The following is a 22,540-nucleotide window of genomic DNA, read 5'->3' on the forward strand; positions in this document are numbered from 1 at the left end:
AATTCATGAAGGATATGTCCATCTTGGCCACCGATTTCAGTGGGTCTGCTCTAAGCATGACGTTGTTGCATATCACCCTATGGATGTCACCACAAGAGGCAGTTGCCTAAATGGGCTCTTCAAGGAGATTGACAACGAAACAAGATACTAGCACTTCTTAAGGCTGGTAGTAAACAGCGGGCGTAAGGCCAGCAGGTTGTGGGCTTTGTGCTTTTGCGCATAGACACCGTAATCAAGTCCTCCTAATCACCGTAATTAATTAGTCACTTTCTGGCATCCTGCTTGATTTTCTCTGTTTGGTTTATTTTCTCATTCATGCTACCCTTTCTGTGTTTCTGAGCTCCGCTTACTCATAACGGAGAAGCAAGGGAGGTCGACTTGAAGGGTGAGTGTGTGTTTTACTCTCTCCCGCTCAACTCATTCATTCGCACGGCCATCAAGTTCCTTCAACGAATTCATTGGTGAATTCAGCAGTGCAGGCTGTGTTGAATTGCTGCACGCAATTCGCCCTTCCAAAATCAACATCAAAGGTGTGGGCGAAAGGATATTACTAACAGCCATTCGTTGGATCAATCTCGTACCTACGGGACCGCCTCTCCCGGTATGACCCACAGAGGACATTACGGTCCACAAATAATAACATATTGGAGATCCCGAGTCACAAGGTGGCTAGGCTGGCCTCGACCAGGACCAGGGCCTTCTCAGTACTGGCCCCGACCTGGTGGAACGCTCTGTCCCAGGAGACTAGGGCCCTGCGGGATTTGTCATCTTTTCGTAGGGCCTGCAAGACAGAGCTGTTTCGTTTGGCCTTCGGACTGACGCAGTCTGACCCCACGGTTACCCTCCCCTAAGGTTTTATTTATAATGGTTTTATCTTATTCGTAGATTTTTAATTTTAAAATTGAATTTTAACATTGTATTATTCTGTTGTTTTAACTGAAATGTTTCTTTTATATTTGTGTTGATATTATTTGTTGTTAGCCGCCCTGAGCCCGGTCTTGACTGGGAAGGGCGGGGTATAAATAAAAATTATTATTAAAATTATTATATTCATATTTCTCAGTACCTCATGTAACATTTTTCCAGGGGTGGTTGGGATCTGACTCCAGAGCCAACAATACTAGTAATAGTAGTATTAGTAATTAATGGCATGTTGCATCAGAATCTCCAGGCAATTTAGGATATATTTCAGAGCCAGGGTGGTGTAGTGGTTAGAGTGTTGGACTCAAACTTGGGAGACCAGGGTTCAAATCAGCCCTTCATTTCATTTATTAAACTTATTAGTCACCTGAACGCCTCCAAGCAACTTACAGTATCCCCCCACAATACCATAAAGAAAGAAAAAAGGGGGTTATACAATACATTAAGGCAGGCACCCCCAAACTCGGCCCTCCAGCTGGGACTACAACTCCCATCATCCATAGCTAACAGGACCAGTGGTCAGGGATGGTGGGAATTGTAGTCCCAAAACAGCTGGAGGGCCGAGTTTGGGGTGCCTGCATTAAGGGATGAAGCTCCTTGGGTGATCTTGGTCCAGCCACTGCCTCTCAGCCTACCCTACCTCACAGGGTTGTTGCAAGTTTTAAATGAGGGGGAGGAACCATGTGACCACCTTGAGTTCTTTGGAGAAAAAGTTGGGGTATAAATGGAATAAGGGATGCAGGTGGCACTGTGGGTTAAACCACAGAGCCTAGGGCTTGCCGATCAGAAGGCCGGCGGTTCGAATCCCCGTGGCGGGGTGAGCTCCCGTTGCTCAGTCCCAGCTCCTGCCAACCTAGCAGTTTGAAAGCACGTCAAAGTGCAAGTAGATAAGTAGGTACCGCTCTGGCAGGAAGGTAAACGGCATTTCCGTGTGCTGCTCTGGTTCGCCAGGAGTGGCTTTGTCATGCTGGCCACATAACCTGGAAGCTGTACCCCGGCTCCCTCGGCCAATAACGCGAGATGAGCGCCGCAACCCCAGAGTCGGTCACGACTGGACCTAATGGTCAGGGGCCCCTTTACCTTTATAAATGGAATAAACTAGAATAAACTAAAAAATTAACCAATATCAGAATAATAGGTCTGAAAGGAAATTCTGCAGTCCCACCAACCTCCTCTCCTGAGGCAAAATCCTGTCTAGCCCAAATGTTCTTACGATTGCAGACCACACATATTGCTACTGTACATTGACTGCAGAGTAACTGATAAACTATCAAGTAAAGCAGGGATGCAGGAACCTGTGGCTGCCCAGATGTTGCTGGACTACAGCTCCCATCATCCCTGACCAATGGCCATGCGCTCTCAGGCTTCTTCAATGTATACTATTTCATGCACCAGCTGGAAACATTCCTACCTAGACAAGCCTACCCAGATGCTTAGAGAGTAAGGTAGTTTTAATCTGTTCCAGTATCTTTCATAGGTTTCGAAGTAGGGTTGCGAAATTTATTTTATTATTTCATTTTCCTGCTTTATCTTTTGTAAACTGCTCTGGGGTTTCTTACAATTGTGAGGTTTCTTACAATTGAGTGGCGCATAAATTCTATTAAATAAATAAATAGTAGGGCTGACGAGAGTCCGAAAACATTTAGCTCTGGTGGCGATGTTTTGCTGCAGCTGTTCTCGCAAAGTAAGGGAGAGGGAGAGGGTATAAATAGAAGTGGAGAAATTGCTTTTACTACTGCTGACGAACCTGTGACTCACTTTTGTAGTGGAGGCAGGTGCGTGCCATGGCGCCAGTTTACATTTATCCCCAAATCCCCACGGAGCCCTTATGCGAATTATTACCTATTGGAGATGACAGATGGAGACCTGCATTGCTAGGCTACAAGAAAGCATCTTTGTTCTGTGTGGCCTTTCCTTACACACTTTGCTTGTGGGGAAAGTATATCAACCATGTTTCAGTCCAAAGCGCTCACTAAAGTATTTATGGGTGTCAGCACTTATAATGCTAGGATGTCTCCCTTTCTTTGGGCAACCAGAAGTTCTGCAGAAGGGATGGTGAGCCTTAGAACCGGAGCCAAAATGCAACCCTTCATCCCTCAGGACTCTTCCCAGGCCACATACCAAGGCCACACCGCTCCCTGGACTGCTCTGTGCCAACTCTCTTGATTTTGCCTATCTGAGATGTGTCCTGGAACTGCGAAGGCACCTCTTGTTTGCCTGGATGTAGGATATGTTAAGGATAATGGTTTGATTTCCTAAAATGGGCATGTTTACTTATGTTAGCTTACTGTGTATTTTTGGCATAGTCCCCCCCCCTTTTGTCAGCAGCTCTCTCATGTGATTGGATAAGTGTGAGTCACATGAGAGAGGCATTCCTTTGTGTTGTGACTATTATTCCAGCAACTGTCATTTTTAACTGCTTTCATCTCTCTGTGTCTGTGAGGGAGAATGGCTGCTGAGGGAGGCTTCTCGGGATACTGTTGAGGACAGTGTTGTGTCAGTGTGACGGCAGCCTAAATCTGTTTTTAAGTTGCCACATGACACTTAAGGCTGCAGTCCAATGCATGCTACTTCTGTGGGAATAATCCCCGTTGAACACAGTGGAATTTACTCCTGAGTCAACCTGTGTAGGATCCTATTGTTAAGCATAGTTACCATTTGGCTTCCCATGTGAGAGGATGCTGGACTAGATAGTCCTTGGGTCTGACCCAGCAGGGCTTAAGTATGGGGAAACAGTGCATGATGTAATGAAGTAGGGGAAAATCTATGTTGAGGCAAGGCAAGTATTTAAAGATTAAGTAGTACCTTAAGTAGGGACACGTGTGGCGCTGTGGTCTAAGCCACAGAGCCTAGGGTTTGCCTATCAGACGGTCGGCAGTTAAAATCCCCGTGACGGGGTGAGCTCCTGTTGCTCGGTCCCTGCTCCTGCCAACCTAGCAGTTCAAAAGCACGTCAAGTGCAAGTAGATAAATAGGTACCGCTCCGGCAGGAAGGTAAACAACGTTTCTGTGCACTGCTCTGGTTCACCAGAAGCAGCTTAGTCATGCTGGCCACATGACCCAGAAGCTGTCTGTGGACAAACGCCGGCTCCCTCGGCCAGTAAAGCGAGATGAGCGCCGCAACCCCAGAGTTGTCCGCGACTGTACCTAATGGTCAGAGGTACCTTTACATAAGACATACTGAACTGCACACTGCCTCTCTGAATTTCTACTCCCACCCCTAGGAAGATATACAAGTTTCTGACTGGCTTAAATTACAGGAATGTAGATTTTGGATGAATAATAGGAGAAGCTTTTTGATGATAAGAGCACTGGAGGCCCTCAGGCAAAAGCTGGGCAGTCATCTTTTGGGAGTGGTCTAGGTCTGGGTCTCTTGCCTCAGTCAGGGGCTTAGCCAAGATGGCTTCTAAAGACACCTCAAACCCTATTTGTATGATTCTGAAAGAAAGTACCATTCGTCTCCAAGAAGTAACAATCAAATCATGGAACTGCTTTACCAACTCAAAGATGATGCTAATCATTCTCGAGCTTTTGGTACGAAGCAGGGAAAGGTCAGCAGAACGAATTAAAGATTATAGCAGAATGTCTTTGTTTTCCTAATTTACTTTTAACCTTCCACTGCAAATGTCAACCTGAGCCGAGATCATATAATCCAATATGCCTCTTACTAAATTAAATTAATTTTCACTATCAAGAAGCTAATCTTAGAAGCACGGAATGCAAGTATCACTTAAATTGGGGCTGCGCTGAAATTGGGTTTTGTTTATGTTCGTTGTTGAAAGCAGATATAAACTTAAGGAGTTTGTGAGCTCCATAAATTAGATAAGTGTTTTGTCGTCTCTGAGAATCTAAAGCATTTATCAGTCTCTAGGACATTGTTTTCGCCTGGGGAAGCTGTGTTATGGACAGTGAGACGATTCAGAGCTACAAGCACTTAAAACTCTTTAGCAGTCATAGCTTCCCCCAAAGAACCCTGGGAAATGTAGTTGGTTATGGATGCTGAGAGTTGTTAGGAAACCCCTATTTCACTCAGGCATGTACAGTTCCCGGAGTTCTTTGGCAGAAGCCCAGACTGTTTAAAGTCAAGCATAGGCAAACTCCGGCCCTCCAGATGTTTGGGACTACAATTCCCATCATCCCTGACCACCGGTCCTGTTAGCTAGGGATGATGGGAATTGTAATCCCAAACATCTGGAAGGCCGGAGTTTGCCTATGCCTGGTTCAAAGTGGTATCAAAGTGGGGGAATTTTTACTGGGCCAACCCTATTGTCGGGCATTATTATATTTCTACTGCCAGGGAGAGGGAATTTTCTGTCTCTTGTGCTAAAATAGGTTGACCAACCTCAGATACTGTGTGCCTTGACTTTTGGGGGGGAAGGGTAAGAGGATTTTCTGTCTGCCTCATGCAGCCAAATGCCTCATTTCTGCTCCAGGAGAGGTTGTCTGCTCTTGACAGGCGGCGAGTAAATTCATAAATAGAACTTTGAGACCAGGAGACTTTACACCTGAGAGCCAGTGGTGCCAAGGCAACATTCAAGAAGACGAAGAGGTAGCTAAGCAGGCTGAATTTCACATATTGATTTGGACTAAAGCAAATACTTTGCCGCATGTTGTCAGTGTAATTCAGATGTTGAGCCCAAAGCTGAGGGTGAGGAACATTTGAGAAAAGGGTCAGGGGCTGTCATAATAGGGACTTTTTGGAGAGAAAGGCTGGTGGGGGGAAGAGAACGAATGTAAACATGGAGTAAACTTGTCTCGATCCCTTTCCCTGACAGTCGGAGGCTTCAAAGATGAGCAGGCTCCCGGCAATTTTTCGTGTAGCCTCAGCGAGTGGAGGGGCAGATTAGTCTTGACCTCCTCTTCCTGAAACCAACACAGGCCACGCTGCATGCAGCAGGAGAGGCTGGGATGACAGAGCGAGCCGTCAAAAGTGACAAGGCACATTAGGCATATTCTGCAGCTATTTGCCATGTCGAACAAGAGGATTCATTCATGTCAGTTACTGAGAGACATCTTCATGTATTACGGGAAAGAATTAGTATTCCCTGAAATGGCTTCCAGGTTGTTGTTTTTTTGTTTTGTTTTCCCCAACGTTAGCCACCATGGCAATAACATGCCCCTCTGTGTCCCTTTGTTTAAAGCTAGATACTTGTAAATCTCTTAGAAAACTGCCTTAGGGACTTAGGAAGCTGCTGAGTCAAAACATTGGATCCATCTTCTACACCCACTGGCAGTGGCTTTCCAGGATTCCAGGCAGGATCGTTCCCAATCAAAGAATCATAGAATTGTAGAGCAGGAAGGGACCCCCAAGGGTCATCTAGTCCAACCCCCTGCAATGCAGGAATCTTGGCTAAAGCACCCATGGCAGGTGGCCCTCCAACCTCTACTTAAAATCCTCCAAGGAAGGAGAGTCCGCAACTTCCCAAGGGAGTCTGTTCCACTGTCGAAGAGCTCTTACTGTCAGAAAGTTCTTCCTGATGTTTAGTCGGAATTCCCTTTCTTGTAACGTGAAGCCTTTGGTTCAAGTCCTACCATCCGGAGCAGGGAAAAACAAGTCGTATCTGGAGATTGCAGTGAACCTGGCAACTTCCTCATGCAAGTGCTGTGCCAGTGAGCAGCAGGCCTTCCTGGGTACATAGGAAGATAGGAAGCTTCCTTACACCTGTTCGCCTAGCTCAATTGTCTTCTACACTGACTGGTAGTGACTCTCCAGGGTTCCAGACAGGTGCTCTCTCCTTGTCCTACTTCCCTTTATTTCCACAGAACGGCGCTTGCTTGGGCATCATGCACAACGGCAGCCAAATGGTTAATTTCACAGTCGAACTACTTTTCATTACTAGATCATAGCTCCCCGCAGCACAAGCTGCACATAATGTGTTTGTCATCTGTGGGGGTCATTCTGCTTCTATCACCAAAAGAAATCCAATTTTCTCCTGTGTTATTACATTTTTATGCATTGTCGTTGCAGAATATCCCTCTCCTTTCCTACCCATCATCCACTCCCCATCACGCGCACACACACCCCAAATCCATGCTTACCTCCAGAGTTACTGCAATATCGTTTTGTGTGTGTGTGTGTGCAGTTCACTCCCGAGTGGCATTTTTCAGTTACATCTTTTCTAAAATCTATAGCTGCATTATTTGCATGACAAGCATAATGAATCCTTTTTGCAGATGCGGGTGTCCTGAGTGACATTAATGTTCATCCTCTCCCTTGAGAGGGGCGTCCCTTTTGGTTTCTCTGTGTGTTGAGTTTGCATCTCTCCAACTGAATGCCTTAACATGGCAGGTGTCATTATCGTGGTTTAAAAGCGGCAATTGGAAAATCCTTTTAATCTAATTATTTTTAATAGGGCCGTTCCATAAAGGAACAAAGGTTCAGAGGCCTGCTAATACCTTCAACTCATTCACATGGTAGTTTTTTTCATCGACACCCCACGTCCTCACACACACACACACCAAAAATGTGCATGATTTATAAACATGCTTTGCTCCTCTCATTGATTGAACCACTGGGTGTTCATATAAATTGGATTTTCAGGAAGAGCAACAAAGAAATGATCATCCAATCTCACCATGCTGGACAACACAATACTTCCCCCAAAGAATCATGGGAATTGTAGTTGCTTTGTAGATCCTTAATTCCAGAGGTTGGCAACCTCCGGCCCATGGGCCGGATCCTGCCCACGGAGGCCGTTTTTCCGGCCCACGAGCCGCTCGGTCACTGAGCCGCCTGCTCGGCAAGTCCCCCATGTGCTGCGCTAAACCGGTGCAGCGCGGCGCGGGGACTCACCGAGTGGTGCCGGAAATGGCATCTGCGCACGCACAGATGCCGGAAACCGCATCTGCGCATGCCCAGATGCCGAAAATGGCTTCTGCGCAGGCACAATTTTCGGCTTCCGGGCATGCACAGAAGCGATTTTCGGGGCCCCAGACATGGACAGCGCGGCGCCGGAAATCGCTTCTGTGCATGTCCGGCCCGTGTCCCACGATTGTCCGTGGGAATGATCATTGTCCGTGGGAATGATCCAGCCCTTCTAACTTCCTTCTAACAAGACCATATTTCTGTATGAAGGGACACAGATGGCGCTGTGGCGCTAAGCCACTGACCCTCTTGGCCTTGCCAATCGGGAGGTAGGCAGTTCGAATCCCGCAACGTGGTGAGCTCCTGTTGCTCTGTCCCAGCTCCTGCCAACCTAGCAATTCAAAAGCATGCCAATGTGAGTAGATAAATAGGTACCACTGCAGCAGGAAGGTGAACCGCATTTCTCTGTGCTCTGGTTTCTGTCACGGTGTCCCATTGCACCAGAAGTGGTTTAGTCCTGCTGGCCACATGACCCGGAAAGCTGTCTGTGGACAAACGCCGGCTCCCTTGGCCTGAAAGTGAGATGAGTGCCGCAACCCCATAGTCGCCTTTGACTGGACTTAACCGTCCAGGGGTCCTTTACCTTTTACCTTTTTATTTCTGTGTTAACACCAGCATGCATGATACAGTCATGTCACCACCTGCTTATCGTCAACCCACTTGTCTTCCTTGCCCTTCAACATTTTCCTGCTTCAGCAGCTCTTGGAGGATGCTTGATCTCTGTCACAAATCCATCCTCTGCACATGGAATTATACAGCAGATCAATGGTCCTAGAGAAGATGCTTTGAATGACCAGAGAGGTATTAACAAATATAATGTAATACAATGAGGAGGGGGGAGGGAGGGAGGGAGGGAGGGAGAGAGAGAGAGAGAGAGAGAGAGAGAGAGAGAGAGAGAGAGAGAGAGAGAGAGAGAGAGAGATTCAGTAAAAGTTGGATGGATGGTTAGATAGATGATAGATGATAGATAGATAGATAGATAGATAGATAGATAGATAGATAGATAGATTCAGTAAAACAAGTCTGCTGCAGTTGGCTTTAAATTTTAAGTCAACTCTTCCTTTTCGCCTTCATTTAAATTTTGCCAACTCCGCACTACAAACTGTGGTCTTACTTAGTCATGGTTTTCCTCACCATACCCTCCACTGTTTTGCATCTAAACCTGGGGTGGGTAACCTCAGGCCCAGAGACCAAATGTGGCCAAATGCAGCTGGTCCTCTGGGCTCTTCAGAGGCTACACACCCTCCTCATCCACCCGCCTCACCAGCCCTGCTTTGCAATCTCTCTGAGTGTTTTGGCTGCCTGAACTTTGTCTTTGAACTTTTTGACAATGCTGCTTGCCTTCCTGGGTGGAAGACAGAGAGGTTGGTGTGTAGGGTGTGTGTGTGTGTGTGTGTGTGTGTGTGTGTGTGTAGAAACTAGCATCCTGTACAAAGGTAAGATCCACATTAATTGTACTGCCCACTTTTCCCTCTGACCCCACCCATCACTTCCATGTGTTCCCATCCCAGAAGATTGACCAGAAGGGAATGATGACCTTGGGCTGAAAAATGTTCCCTGCCCTTGATTTAGTCTGACCTTGTTTGATGGCTCCTGTTCAAGGCACAGAGAGAGAGGGAGAGAGAGAGAGAGAGAGAGAGAATGCTCCTTTAAATTCACGACGACTGACAAATTGCACAAGGGTAACTCGAGCAACAAGCTGGAAAAAGAGCCGAGAAGGAACACACCATTAAACAGACTAATATTGGATTCAATAAAACGCCACGCGGCTATCCTTTGTGTGCGTTCTCTTTAACAGAGGGAAGGCCAGGTATTCTTTTCAGGACAAAAGAAAGAACGAGGGAGTTATTGCATATTGCACAAAGCTCCAGAGGAACCTTAGTGATAGGTAGAGCAGGTGCTGGGAACCCTTGGACCTCCAGGTGTTGCTGGACGACAGCTGCCACCACTCCTGGCCATGTTTCCTGGAGCTAATGGGAGCTGTCCTTCAGCACCCTCTGAAGGGCCATAGGTTCCCCACACTCATGGTAGAGTGAGTTGGCCGCTTCAGGCAGCAGGTGCTCGCAGCAGGGGGCAAGGGGGCAAATGCTATCTCAGTCTGGCTGTGCCTTCTTGGTGTGGAATGAAAGGGCAATGGCATCTTTTCCTTCAACTAATTCAGCAAAATGTCTTGGGCCAGGCAGCCTACCCTTCTACCTAAGGCTGTACCCAATGTGGAAATGTGTGAACCTCTCAACTTCAGTGTCTCCTAGTTTCTCAATTTTTCCACTCTTAAGTTTAGTTCTCCACATTCGTTTGTCATTCGAAGCAACAAACAGGTCCTCGTGAATATTCATCAGCATTTTAGTGTTAATATATTCTAAAATAGGCAATGTTTGCCTAACATGCACATCTTTCCAAAGCAATTTCCCCTAGCGTAATGCTTTTTGGTACGTTATTTTCACTAATATATGAATTTATATGCTTACATTGCCCTGGTGTGTGATTTTTGGTATGCATTACTCGGCTCGAGAGCTGCATTGCAAAATTTGGAGAAGTGTGAACATATTGTTTCAGAATGTGTGAATTAGGTAGGTTCACCTTTACATGTGAAGTGGACTGGATTTCTCCCCATCTCTAATAGACTTCCTCTTGTGCAACAGAACATCCTGCTTCTCTCCCCTTCAAAATATTCTCCAGAGAGCTGGGGGACACTATAGAGCAGTTTTTTAGGCTGTGTGGGAAGAAGAGAGGAAGGGGAAGCCCACTGAATGAGCAGATAGATACATCTCATGCAGCAGTAGGTACAACTCCTAAAACATTTAAAGACCTTTTTGTATCGCTCTAAACAAAGAGCAAGGCAAACAAGAGTGCTTGGCTGTCCCTTTACCAAGGAGCTATCAAGCTTTCATAGCTGTGGTTTTCATGTAGACCAGGTCCAACTCCCAATAGACTGTGATCTACTCACAGTGTAAAAAAACTGGCAGTGATCTACCCATTGTCGTTGGACGGATCAAAGTTGTTGAGCTTTTTTGGGGAAGCCAAGTTGGTTGAGCTTTTTTTAGGGAGCAAAGGAATGAATGGAACTGAATACATGAATGAATGGAACTGAATGAGCATTGCGATATACACAGAACATAATCGAAAGTTGATTATATAAAACAGTTGAGGGTCCTGAATCCCCAGTCTGATAGTCGAACTTAATCTGATGGCCCACTTTTTTGCTAGGAAGCAAAAGTTGCTGAGTTTTTTTAGGAAAGCCAAAATTGTAGAGCTTTTTTTGGGGGGGAGTAGATCACTGAGTGGCCAGAGATCTACCAGGAACACCCCATGATCTACCAGTAGATCACAATCTACCTGTTGGACGTGCCTGATGTAGACTCTTCTGCCTGGCTAAAATGCAATTCCAGGAAAGGTGTTTCCTGATCGGCTCATTAAACCTGGCTGTTCCCTGAATAGCCTTGCTGCTTGACAATAGGTCTTCTGAAAGGCTGGATCCACAGTCTAGTCAATAGTACGAATGGCTATTCAAGCCACGTCCAGCAAGCCTCATTGATTGTTCCATCTCCCAGGAACAAGGCTGGGTCATCTTATCAATTGCTCTTTCCTAATCGAGCTATTTGTATTCCCACTGCTCTAAAGTAACCATCGAGAAGAAGCCTCCTTATTTAAAGCAAAGCATTGGGGGAAAGCCATAGTTGAGTGGTGGTTTCACCTGCCTGAAATCATGGTGAGCTAGATGGACTCCGTATAAGACAGCTTCCTATGTTCCTAAGCTCTCAGTGCAAGAGCAGGGCAATGTGGAAAGAAGCACTCCTTCAGGTATTGTGGTCCTAAGCCATTTAGGGAAATGTAATCATGCTATTCACCATCACCATACTAATGTAAAAAGCATCCTCGCATGGACCAGTGGTACCAAACAGTATGGGAAACAGCCCTATTAGAAAAATTAACCAATAAGTTGAAACTGACACGGGGACAAATAGGAGAAGACGGCTTCACCCCGGTATGGTTCCCCTTTATCACATACACAGCCCAACAAGACAATGACAAAAATCCACCAACAGCATACGAATCAATATGGTTAGCCTGACCCAAAACACTCACCCACCCCACTCACACACAAAACAAAGACCACCACAGCCAACCACAAAGGAACAACCATATCCTAGGCCAACCCCAACATCTCTCACTATCAACAGAAAACAAGTAAACAGTAGAGAACCTACACGAGCGACGCTGACAGACCTATTAAGCAAAATAGAAACATTGTCACCCCACCCCACCCTCCCCCATCTACTTTCCTTCCCCCTCTCCTCACCAGTGTCTCAACAAATGAAACTGGTATGTAAAAATGCTAAGAGAGACATTGCACACATCCTTGTAAACCAAGAAAACCCTCAATAAAAATTATTTTTTTAAAAAAAAAAAACATCCTCCACCAGGTTAGTTGCCAACCAACTAACTACTGGTAGCCCAGAAGAAGGATGTGAGCCCAACAGCACTCTCCTGATCGTTCTTTGCAGCAACTGATAATTCAGTGGATTAAGGAGCAACATTACCAAAACAACAACACCCAAGCCTAGTAGGGAAAGATGGGATGTCTCTAAAAGAGGATTGGGCAGATTCATGGAGGATAATGTTGTCAGTGGTCACTAGCCTCCAGTTAGAGGCAGTAAGGCTTCTAAATACCTGTTTTTGGATACCATGGGAGGGGAGAGTGTTCTTGTGTTCGGGTCCCGAATGCGGATTTCCTGCAGGCATCTTGTTGGCCACTGTGAGAACAGGAAGCTGGACTTGATGGGTCATTGGCCTGATCCAGCAGGTTTTTTTTGTTTTTAAGAATGGTCTTTAAAAAAGCCCTGCTGCAGACAACAGCAAGGGAAGAATGCAGATGTACGCACTGCCTTTTTGTCTGTTTCCCCAACCAGCTTTTTCCCATTCTCAGAGCGCCACTGTGAGAAGAACAATTGGAGTAAATCAGGCTGGGGATGGGTCAAATGAACTGCCTTCACCCAGATAAGCCTACCTAGGTCCTGAGATCAGCTACAGAGTTCCTCCTCATAGGCCTGACTTTAAGATCATTTGGACTGGAAGGCACCAAAGACAGGGCCTTTGTGGGGGTGGCCCCATGTTTGTGGAACTCCCAAATGTATGGCCTCGTCAGTACAAGCTTTTTAAATGGGTAATAATAATAATAATAATAATGCAAGATATTTTGGGATATGTTCTTTGTAGACTTTTAGTACTGCTGGCCTGAAGCTGTTCCGAGTTGTTTTCATCGGTTATGTAATGATGCTCGCTGGCCTGCAAACTTGCAGGCTGTTGTTTTAAGCATGCTCTTTTATTGAAACATGACTGGGCATTTTCTAATGGTTGCTTTATATAAGCCACCTAGTGAGGCCTTTAGGCTTTAAAAGGGAGCCTAAAAATAATAAAGGAAGGAAATCCCTACTTGCCCTCTTTTGACAGTGTGAGAAGGTTGTCCCAGACTAAGTTTTTAACCTGGGCGTTTTGAATGGGATGTGAGCATTCCAAGCTCCAAGCTTCCTTTCCCCAGGAAAAGGAGTGGGGAAACATCCCAAGGGCCGCATTTCGTTACAGAGAACATTCTGGGGTCCACATTTGGCCCCAGGCCCTGTGATTCCCACCCGAGCCGTGATGTGATGTGTGGTAGACTCTTGGATTCCCCCCTCCCACTGTTCTTTTTTTCTCCCTGCCCCGAGTCCGGACCTTGCACTAGAAATACTACACATGGTGTGCCTACAGTGACCACTAACCCTGATAGCTGTGTTCGACCTCCCCTTCCAGAGACAAAATGTTTAGGAATACCAGTTCCTGGAAACTGCAGAAGGAGAGAGGATTGTTGCATTCAGGTGCTGCTTGTGGCCTTTCCATTGGGAGATCAAGTCTTCTTACAATGGCAACAGTTGTGGTCCAGGAATCCATAATGCTGAGCAGGGCAAACCACTCCTCTTTGATCCTTCCCCTTTTATTAAAAGGGCCCTGTTTGTGGGATAGTAGCAGGAACGGCTTTGGGGGAGGGGTGAGAACTCTCTGTGCATTCTGTTGGGATTGGAGAGAAAAAATCTGCTTTCCCCCCAAATTGTGGAGGGGGAAGCTCAGAATCACCACCACCTCGAGCCCAAACTACTCCTACTACTTATTCTTCTTCCTCCTCCTCTTCTTCTGTATCACATTTTTGTCCCATCTTTTCTCCAAGGAGTTCAAGGTAGTTGTTGTCTCCATTTTATCCTCACAACAACCCTGTGAGGTTGGTCAGACTGAAGATGAGTAACTGACCCAAGGCCAAGCTTTATGGCTGAGTGAGGGTTTGATCCCTGGCCTCCCATGTCCTAGTCCAGGCACGTCCAACAGGTAGATTGTGATCTACCAGTAGATCACTGGATGTCTGTGGTAGATCACTGCTAGATCACTGGCACCCCTAAAAAAAGCTCACCCAAAATTTTTCTCCTCCCTAAAAAAGCTGAACCTAAAAAACCTGAAGCCCTAAACAAAAATGGGCCTCCCTCCCTCCTAAAAGAAGCTCAACAAGTTTGACCTAAACCCCCCAAAACAGGGCTTCCCTTCCTTAAAAAAACTCAACAGCTTTGACCTGAACCCCTCAAAAGGGGGTAGATCACTCCCAGTTTTTAACTCTGTGAGTAGATCAGACTCTCTTGGGAGTTGGCCACCCCTGTCCTAGTCCAAAACTCTTAACCAGTGCTTTTGGGGGGGGCGCAGGGGGGCGCATACCCCTAAACATTTTGTGAACCTAAGTTTGACCTCATTGAGGCCAATATCAATATGAGTGGGAAAATGAGAGTACAGTCATACCTCGGGTTTTGTTAGCTGCGGATTGCGTATTTTCAACTTAAGAACGCAGCGGACCCAGAAGTGTTTACTTCCAGGTTTCACCATGCGCACATGCACATGCTTCGCGCATGCTCAGAATCATTCTGCGCACTTCGGGCATGCTCAAAAGCGCCGCTCTGGATGCGACTTTTTGGGGTGCGAACGGCACCCCGGAACTGATCAGGTACATATCCATAGGTACCACTGTACCCCTAAACATTTTTTAAGAAAAAAGCACTGCTCTTAACCATCATACCACACTGAGAAGAACCTCAGTGAGTTTGCCCATTGCCCACTGAATTTAAACCACCATCCCTCTCAAGGGGGGGGGGTGCCGCGTCCCCGCATTGCATGCCCAAAGTAGTTCACGCAGCACACTTGAACAGCAAGGGTGACCCCCATTTTCTCCCTTCTATATATGTGAGTTTAGCACTGACCCAGCTCGGCCTCCTTCTGGCACCGTAAATGCCTGTCTTGGGCCTCCTGCTGGCCTTGATGCAGACTTGGCCATTCCACCTTAACAAGGTGCTGTGAGTGACAATTGAGGATGCTGCACAGAGCAGAGGGTGGTTGCTGCAGCCTGCCATTGGCTTGCGCTTGTGCATCCTAAGCACCAATTACAGTCCTCGCTGCCAGCTCTAATGTGTTTATTGGGATGAGTTATAACCGAATACATGTACACAGGCTGTGTGTGTGTGTGTGTGTGTGTGCATGCCTCGTTGGATGACCTCCCTCTGTGATGTAAAATATGAGAGTCTGGGAGCTACCCGTTTTATAATTCATCAGATTCAGTGACTGAGCAGAGCTGCTTGGCTTAATTATAAAGGCAAGTGCGAAGTCAGCGGCTGACGGGGGGGATCTTGAAAGGCTGCTGCTGCTGGAGCACCCTGCTTTTGTTCCAGCGAAACCTGCCTTTTGGGTGAGTGATGTGGCTTCATTTCTCCTCCCAAATGCTGGCAAATCTGTCTCGTTGCTTTTGAATGCATCCCTCTGCCCTAGGTACTTGTCACCAGTGCCGGCAGAGATCTCTATGCCTTGTTGTTTTATGACCAGGTGTCAGATTTGGGGGCTGAGAGAAGAGGAAGGGGCAAAAAGTGCATGCTGGATTTTGCACACAAAAAAGAACCCCCGCAAAAAAAGGCAAACTAATAATCACAATATCTAAGTTTCTGGCTTTTTTTTTTTTTGGGTACGCAAGTATTGGGGCATGCAACTGAGGAGAAATCAGAGGCTAGCGTCCCTGCTTTTGGGGTGGTTTGCATTTGCTGCTAAGAGGAGAAAGTGATGTAGCTTTTGTTAACTACAGACGGGGGCGGGGGAGAGAGAAGCATTTGTTTCCCTGCAATTCTGATATGTGTGTGACTTTGATTCTAATTCAGTCTTGAATAACTGGGTAATTTTGTGTTTTCTGCATCAAGATGCTGGGAGAGACTTGCATGCCAGGGTTGCTTTTTTTGGGGGGGGGGTAACCAGTTTCACTGCTCTATGCTAAAGAAAACAGGTTCAAATGAATTCCAAAAGGGGACCTTTTGTTGCTGTCATTCAGAGTCCAATACTTCCCCCACCATCCTGTCCTGTGTGCGTGTGTTACAGTAAATATCCAAAATTTGGTGGAGGCTGACATTTTCATTTGCATGCTCTCATTCCCAAGGCAGCGTTTTGTAAAAGTCTGGAAATGCAGAGATGCAGCGCCAAATGGGATTGTCAGCTTCCACAGGCTGGGCGTCCAGCAAAGCGAGGGAAATACATAATCTAGTTTTAGACAGCCATGAAATTCATTTTGAGGTTAGCAGCTGGTGTAAATGTGAACTTTCACCACTGTAACATACAGGTGTACCCCTAGCCCCTAAGTATCTATCACTGTGTGCAGAGAATGAAGGAGCTCAGAAAAGCTTTTGCCACAGTAAACGTGTTAAATCTTGAGTGTGGCACAAGATTCGTGGTTGTTCTAGATTCAAATGAATGATTCATACATCCCAAATCTTGGATGAAAACGACATTGGGGAAGAACGCATGCTGTGGACTCTGATCTCCCTGTTGCTGCATGCTGTTGTTGATTATTTATTTAAGAAAACAAGAGGCAGTATTCATTGCTTTCATTTCTCCTTGCTTTGTGTTGACCTGTACTTTAAATAGTGTGTGTGAGAGAGAGAGCAGTTAATTTACATCAGACCCTCCCCCTGGAAGCTCTGCAAGATCAATAAGTCCATCATTTCTCTGTTTTACTTGAAAGAACTCTAAAGCATTTTTCATATCCCTCTATTTATCTATTTCATTTATTTAGTGCAGTGTTTCTCAACCAGTGTGCCTCCAGATGTTTTGGAACTACAACTCCCATCATCCCTAGCTAGCAAGACCAGTGGTCAGGAATGATGGGAGTTGTAGTCCCAAAACATCTGGAGGCACACTGGTTGAGAAACACTGATTTAGTGTGTGTGTGTGTGTGTGTGTGTGTGTGTTTGTTTCTGGGACTATCCAAGACACTTGAAAGAACACCCAGTGGCTTAATCATGGCTGCCAAGTTTTCCCTTTTCTCACGAGGAAGCCTATTCAGCATAAGGGAATTTCCCTTAAAAAGGGGGATAACTTGGCAGCTAGGGGCTTAATACTTTTCTCAATGGTGGTCTGCAAGGCTTCATTCCTCACTGCTAGGATTTGCCTTGTTCCTCGCCACTGCCTTTGCACAGGCTGCTGCCACAAGCTACTGTAGCACAGTGGCTAAGAGGCCAAGCAGCGAACCATCAAGTGCCCAGTTCATACCTTACCAAGGCCACCAACTCACTTGGTAGCCTTTGTGTTAAGATTTAGCAGCATTGTTATTAGCCGTAAATATGCTGGTTTCTCCCAGCCTCAACCTTCTTCCTTGCAATCAGGGATGTCGATAGCCTTGACCTTCCTTACAGGGTTGTTTTGTAGGGGTTTCTGGGAGGATCGTGAAAACAAAGTGCTTTATAAACACCCTAACATGCAATTTAAATGCTAAGCATCTTTAACAGATTATATATCTGAACATTTTTGAGCGGATATTTTGGAAAGGGGAGGGGGGTCTTTCTCCTTGGAAGGGAAGAAGGGCAAAGATACACTTTCCTTTGGGGAGACCTCAAGTGGGAGGGCGAAGGGATGAGGATATTTTTAGCAACGAAGTACTCTGCTCCTCATTGTCTCCTGAAAATCAAATTGAGCTTATTTGTGAAAAAGAGCAGGGTGGATGGAATTGCACATGTTCTCCCTCTCTGGCAGATGTCTGTAATTAATGCCAGCAGTTCTGGGTCCCACTCGCCCCACTCCACCCAAACACACACACCTGCTTCTCTGGCAATGCACAACTTTTAAATGATCTTTCACCCTTCCATCTACCTTGAAGTAGAAAGCTGCTCATAGTCATTCCCTATTTCCATGTACTGTCTACTAAGGCCTCGGACAGAGGTTTTTCCAAGTCAATCTCCCCACCCCCCAAGTGAAGATGCCACAGATTGAAACATGTGCTCTGCCACTATCCAGGATGGTGGAAACAAAACTTGATTGTGGAGAGCTCCAACATGATCTCTCCGAGCTAGGTGAACGGAGACTTTGGCAAATGTGAGGGTAAAGCAATGTCCATTGGGACGACAACAGCAACAAACACCCCTAGCTTCACATATAGCTTTGGAACTCCCCTCCCATTCAATATTAGACCAGCACCATCTCAGTTGCCTTTGTGGTGCCTGCTGTCTTCCAACAAGCCTTCTAAGTAGAAATCTTCCCCAGTCTGTCTCTGTACTGGAATTGTTTTAAATATGTTTTATTTCCTTTATTGCCTTTCTCCCTGGGTTCTTTTGGGAGGAAGGGCAGAATATAAATTTGATGAATTAATGAATTAATGAACACTGTTGTTGTTTTGTTTGGGGGGCGGGCATCTCTGCTGGCAGGTGACTGACCAGCAAAGGGTATATTGAGACTCTGCATTGAAAATGTCGATCCGGTGCCTGGGAGCTGCAAAAAAGGCAAATTTCACGTTCAGGATAATTAGTAAAGGGATTGAATAAAACTGCCAATATTGTAAGGTCTTTTTTTATATACAAATTTGCTGTTGCTGTTGCTGTTGCTGTGGTTGGTTGTTACCCTGTCTATCAGTATAGAAATCCTTTCAAGTAACAAAAGATTTGTTAAGGAATCCAAAGTAGCCATATTCAAACATTGAGTATTTATCAAGATCTTTTCAACAGGGCAGTTGGTGACAGATGACCCTATGGAGATCCCTGTGGGATGGGAAGGGAATGTCCAGGTGGAGCAGCCCCAATGGCATCTTCACCTGCCTCCCTCTTTTTCGGTCCTGATTGCTTCATCTCAAACAGGGTATTGTAGAGCTGGGTGATGTGCAGAAAAGAGCAGCCCAAATTGATCAGGAGGCACTGTTGTTGTTTTTTAGTTTGGAAAAAGGAGTGGGTAATGGAGGAAGGTGCAGACAGAGATATATACAATTAGGTGTGGTGTGGTGTGGTGGAGAGATGGAAGTTCTTCTCCCTGTCACTGGAACCCAATAAGACCATCTCAGAGAATCACAGAGTTGGAAGGGACCTTGGGGGTCATTCTCGTCCAACCCCCTGCAATGCAGGAATATGCAGCTGTCCCTTACGGGGAATTGAACCTGCAACCTTGGCGTTGTCAGCACCGCGCTCTAACCAACTGAGCTATCCAATGTTTCTTATTAAGAAATTAAGAGGGCTTTCAAAGGGTGTTAGGCATAAGGTGACATGAGTCAGCAGTGTGATGCAGCAGCTAAAAAAGCCAATGCAATTCTGGGTTGCATCAATAGGAGTATAGCATCTAGATCAAGTGAAGTAATAGTACCACTGTATTCTGCTCTGGTCAGACCTCACCTGGAGTACTGTGTCCAGTTCTGGGCACCACAGTTCAAGAAGGATACTGACAAGCTGGAACATGTCCAGAAGAGGGCAACCAAAATGGTCAAAGGCCTGGAAACGATGCCTTATGAGGAACGGCTTAGGGAGCTGGGTATGTTTAGGCTGGAGAAGAGAAGGTTAAGGGGTGATATGATAGCCATGTTCAAATATATGAAAGGATGTCATATGGAGGAGGGAGAAAGATTGTTTTCTGCTGCTCCAGAGAAGCGGACACGGAGCAATGGATTCAAACTACAAGAAAGAAGATTCCACCGAAACATTAGGAAGGACTTCCTGACAGTAAGGGCTGTTCGGCAGTGGAATTTGCTACCAAGGAGTGTGGTGGAGACTCCTTCTTTGGAGGTCTTTAAGCAGAGGCTTGACAGGCATATGTCAAGAATGCTTTGATGGTGTTTCCTGCTTGGCAGGGGGTTGGACTGGATGGCCCTTGTGGTCTCTTCCAACTCTATGATTCTATGATTCTAAGGTGAGCCATACTGCATGCAGGATGAGAGGCACCTTGCTTCTGAATATCCGTGCTAGGGACCCAAGTGGGAAATGGTTATTGCCCTCAGGTCTTTGAGAGGGTCGCAGCTCATGCCTTGCCTGCAAGAGTACATCCTTTGCACGCAGAAGGTTCCCCAGGTCCAATCCCCAGCACAATCCCTAGTACTTCCAGGTAAGGGAGAGCCTCTGGCAGCCAGCATAGAAAATACTGAGCTACAGTCAATGGTCCAATGGGTCTCACTCTGTATAAAGCAGCTCCCTGTGGATCTATCTCCTGCTTGTGAGCTTCCTGTAGTCATCTGGTTGACCACTGTGGAAATCAGGATGTTGGACTATATGGGCCTTGGCCCTGATCCAGCAGGGCTCGTCTTCTGTTCTTATATTTATATGCATACTAGAATATTTCTTGTTCATTTGAAAGCATCCTTTCAATATCAGAATGATCTTTCTTTTCCCCCCAGAAATAGTAAGCCTGAAAGTCTATGAACCCTCCCATTCTTTCTGCAGACTTTGCAACTGCATCCATCTGTCGGAGTATTTGCATTGTGCTTATCACCATGGGTACCATTATAAGTGATGCTGGGGAAACGAACCATAAAAATATGCACACTGCAGCTGGGGGAATAAACAAATGAAGGTACTTGATGGAGGACTGTTGGGGCGGTCTGCCAACTAGTGAGCTGTATAACTAAGTGTGCTTCAAATGATAGTAATGGACATAAGCCTGGGAAATCTTGGCTCAGGCGTCTTAGTCAGAGACATTTGATGAACTCTGGAGCAGATAATCCCCTCTCTCAGATACACAGTGCAATCCTGCACACGTCTACTCAGAAGTAAGCCCCATTGAGTTGAATGCAGCTTTCTTCTAGGTGAGCATCGGACTTCCGCCTCACTTTTCTGAACATAAAACCAGATTCAAACTTTGTAAAATATCACTATTAGAAGCTTACAGGCTCCGGGAAAGTTGGAATGTTGGTGCATATTCCATAACATCACATGAGCTTAAATCAGTGTCAGATGTTTCGTGGCCAGATGTGCAATATAACATCATACCCTCTAACTGCTTGAGGGTGTATAGTACCCCAGAGGAGGGCATGTCTGGCTGGCAGAAACCCTCAACTCGAGCTGTTCTCCTAGGAGGTCAGCGTTCCCTGCAAGCTTTCGTTGCGTAATGTTAAAACTAAAAGGCTTTCCTGTGCTGGACTTAAGCTAGCATGGCTTGCTTGTCGTGAAGAAAATTGGTCCAAATCTGGGGCACCACCACTGTGAAGGCTCCGCCCCCCTTAATGTAAGATGGAAGAGCCCAAGTTCAGTAGCAGAGCATCAGGAAGGTTCAATCCCTGTTATCTCCAGGTAGAGCTCCCATTTGAAACCCTGGCGAGCTGCAGCCAGTCATTGGAGACGATGGTGAGCTAGATGGGCCAATGTTGTCTGATGCTATTCTGTGTTCGTATTGTGGTAATTGTTTTGGGGATGGGTGACTGACCCTTTCCCCTTTTTTTGACAGTGGGTTATGAATCTATAAACTGATCCGTTGAAATGCAGTCCAAGAACGTTGGAGGCCGCACTCTGCTTCAGTAGTAAGCTGCCAGAATTATACTGAAACAGATGGACAAAATGTATTTTGTCATTTTGGAGAGGGCTTACTTTTGTTCCTTCCAGTCCGGCGTGCCGTGGCACCCATTGCGTTTGGCAACGGCTGGCATGGGAGATTCTGGGCATGTTGTGGCTGAAATCCCATGTGCTTTTGAAAGGGACTTACTCCATACCTGCCAAGTTGCTGTCAGAGAAATAAGAGACCGGGCCGGAAATAGCAGGCCGGAAGTAGCGCTGCCGCCATTTTGGAACTGGGCGGAGCATGCTCAGAAGTGACTTTTGATGCTGCTTTGCCCAGTTCCAAAATGGCCACCGTGCCCAAAGTCACACTGGAACTGGGCAGAGCAGCATCAAAAGTCGCTTCTGAGCATGCTCCGTCCAGTTCCAAAATGGCCGCCGCGCCAGAATAAACCGGGGAAAAACAATTTTTTCAGCTAGGAACAGCTGGAAAAATGGGGATTTCCCGGGGGAAACGGGAGACTTGGCAGCTATGACTTACTCTGGTATCGATCAGTGTGCATCAACCACCATCAAACAAACCCCACCTTTTCAGCTTTAAATGCTTCCATACTCTTCCAGCCATTGTGGAAGAAGATTCTTCTCCTGCCCATCGATCTCTCAGTCCTAGAGCATCTGCTTTGCATGCAGAATGTCCCAGGTTCAGTCCCTAGCTTCTCCAAGTAGGGGTGGGGAAACCTCCTGGTCTGCAGCTCTAGAGAGCTTCTACCAGTCAGTGTAGACAAAGCTGAGTTAGATGGACCAATGGTCCAACTTGATGTAAGGCAGCTCCCTGTGCTATCCCTGCTGGTGGTCTGCATTGAATTAAAACCTGACTAAGAAACCCTGGTTTTGTTCTAGACTTCCCCACTTCCATTTCCTTGACTGCCTCCTGCACGTCTCTCCAGGAAAACTGAAATGAGTGGGGCAAAGCCTTG

The 22,540-nt window shown here is 46.3% G+C and overlaps 1 protein-coding gene across 8 annotated transcripts in view; it reads left to right on the forward strand.

Moving 5' to 3' along the window:
- The window catches only part of DLG2 (discs large MAGUK scaffold protein 2), an 863,264-nt gene that overhangs the window by 737,386 nt on the left and 103,338 nt on the right, over positions 1-22,540 (forward strand). The window contains exon 1 of one of the 8 annotated variants that reach the window (XM_035114527.2): positions 14,703-15,538. The exons of the other annotated variants lie outside the window; for them this stretch is intronic. The gene's annotated coding sequence lies outside the window, so the exon portion shown is untranslated. Of the gene's footprint in view, positions 1-14,702; positions 15,539-22,540 lie in introns of those variants that run through there. 8 annotated transcript variants of the gene reach the window in all.

This window comes from Zootoca vivipara, chromosome 4, assembly GCF_963506605.1.
Source record: "Zootoca vivipara chromosome 4, rZooViv1.1, whole genome shotgun sequence".
Taxonomy (NCBI): Eukaryota; Metazoa; Chordata; class Lepidosauria; order Squamata; family Lacertidae; genus Zootoca; species Zootoca vivipara.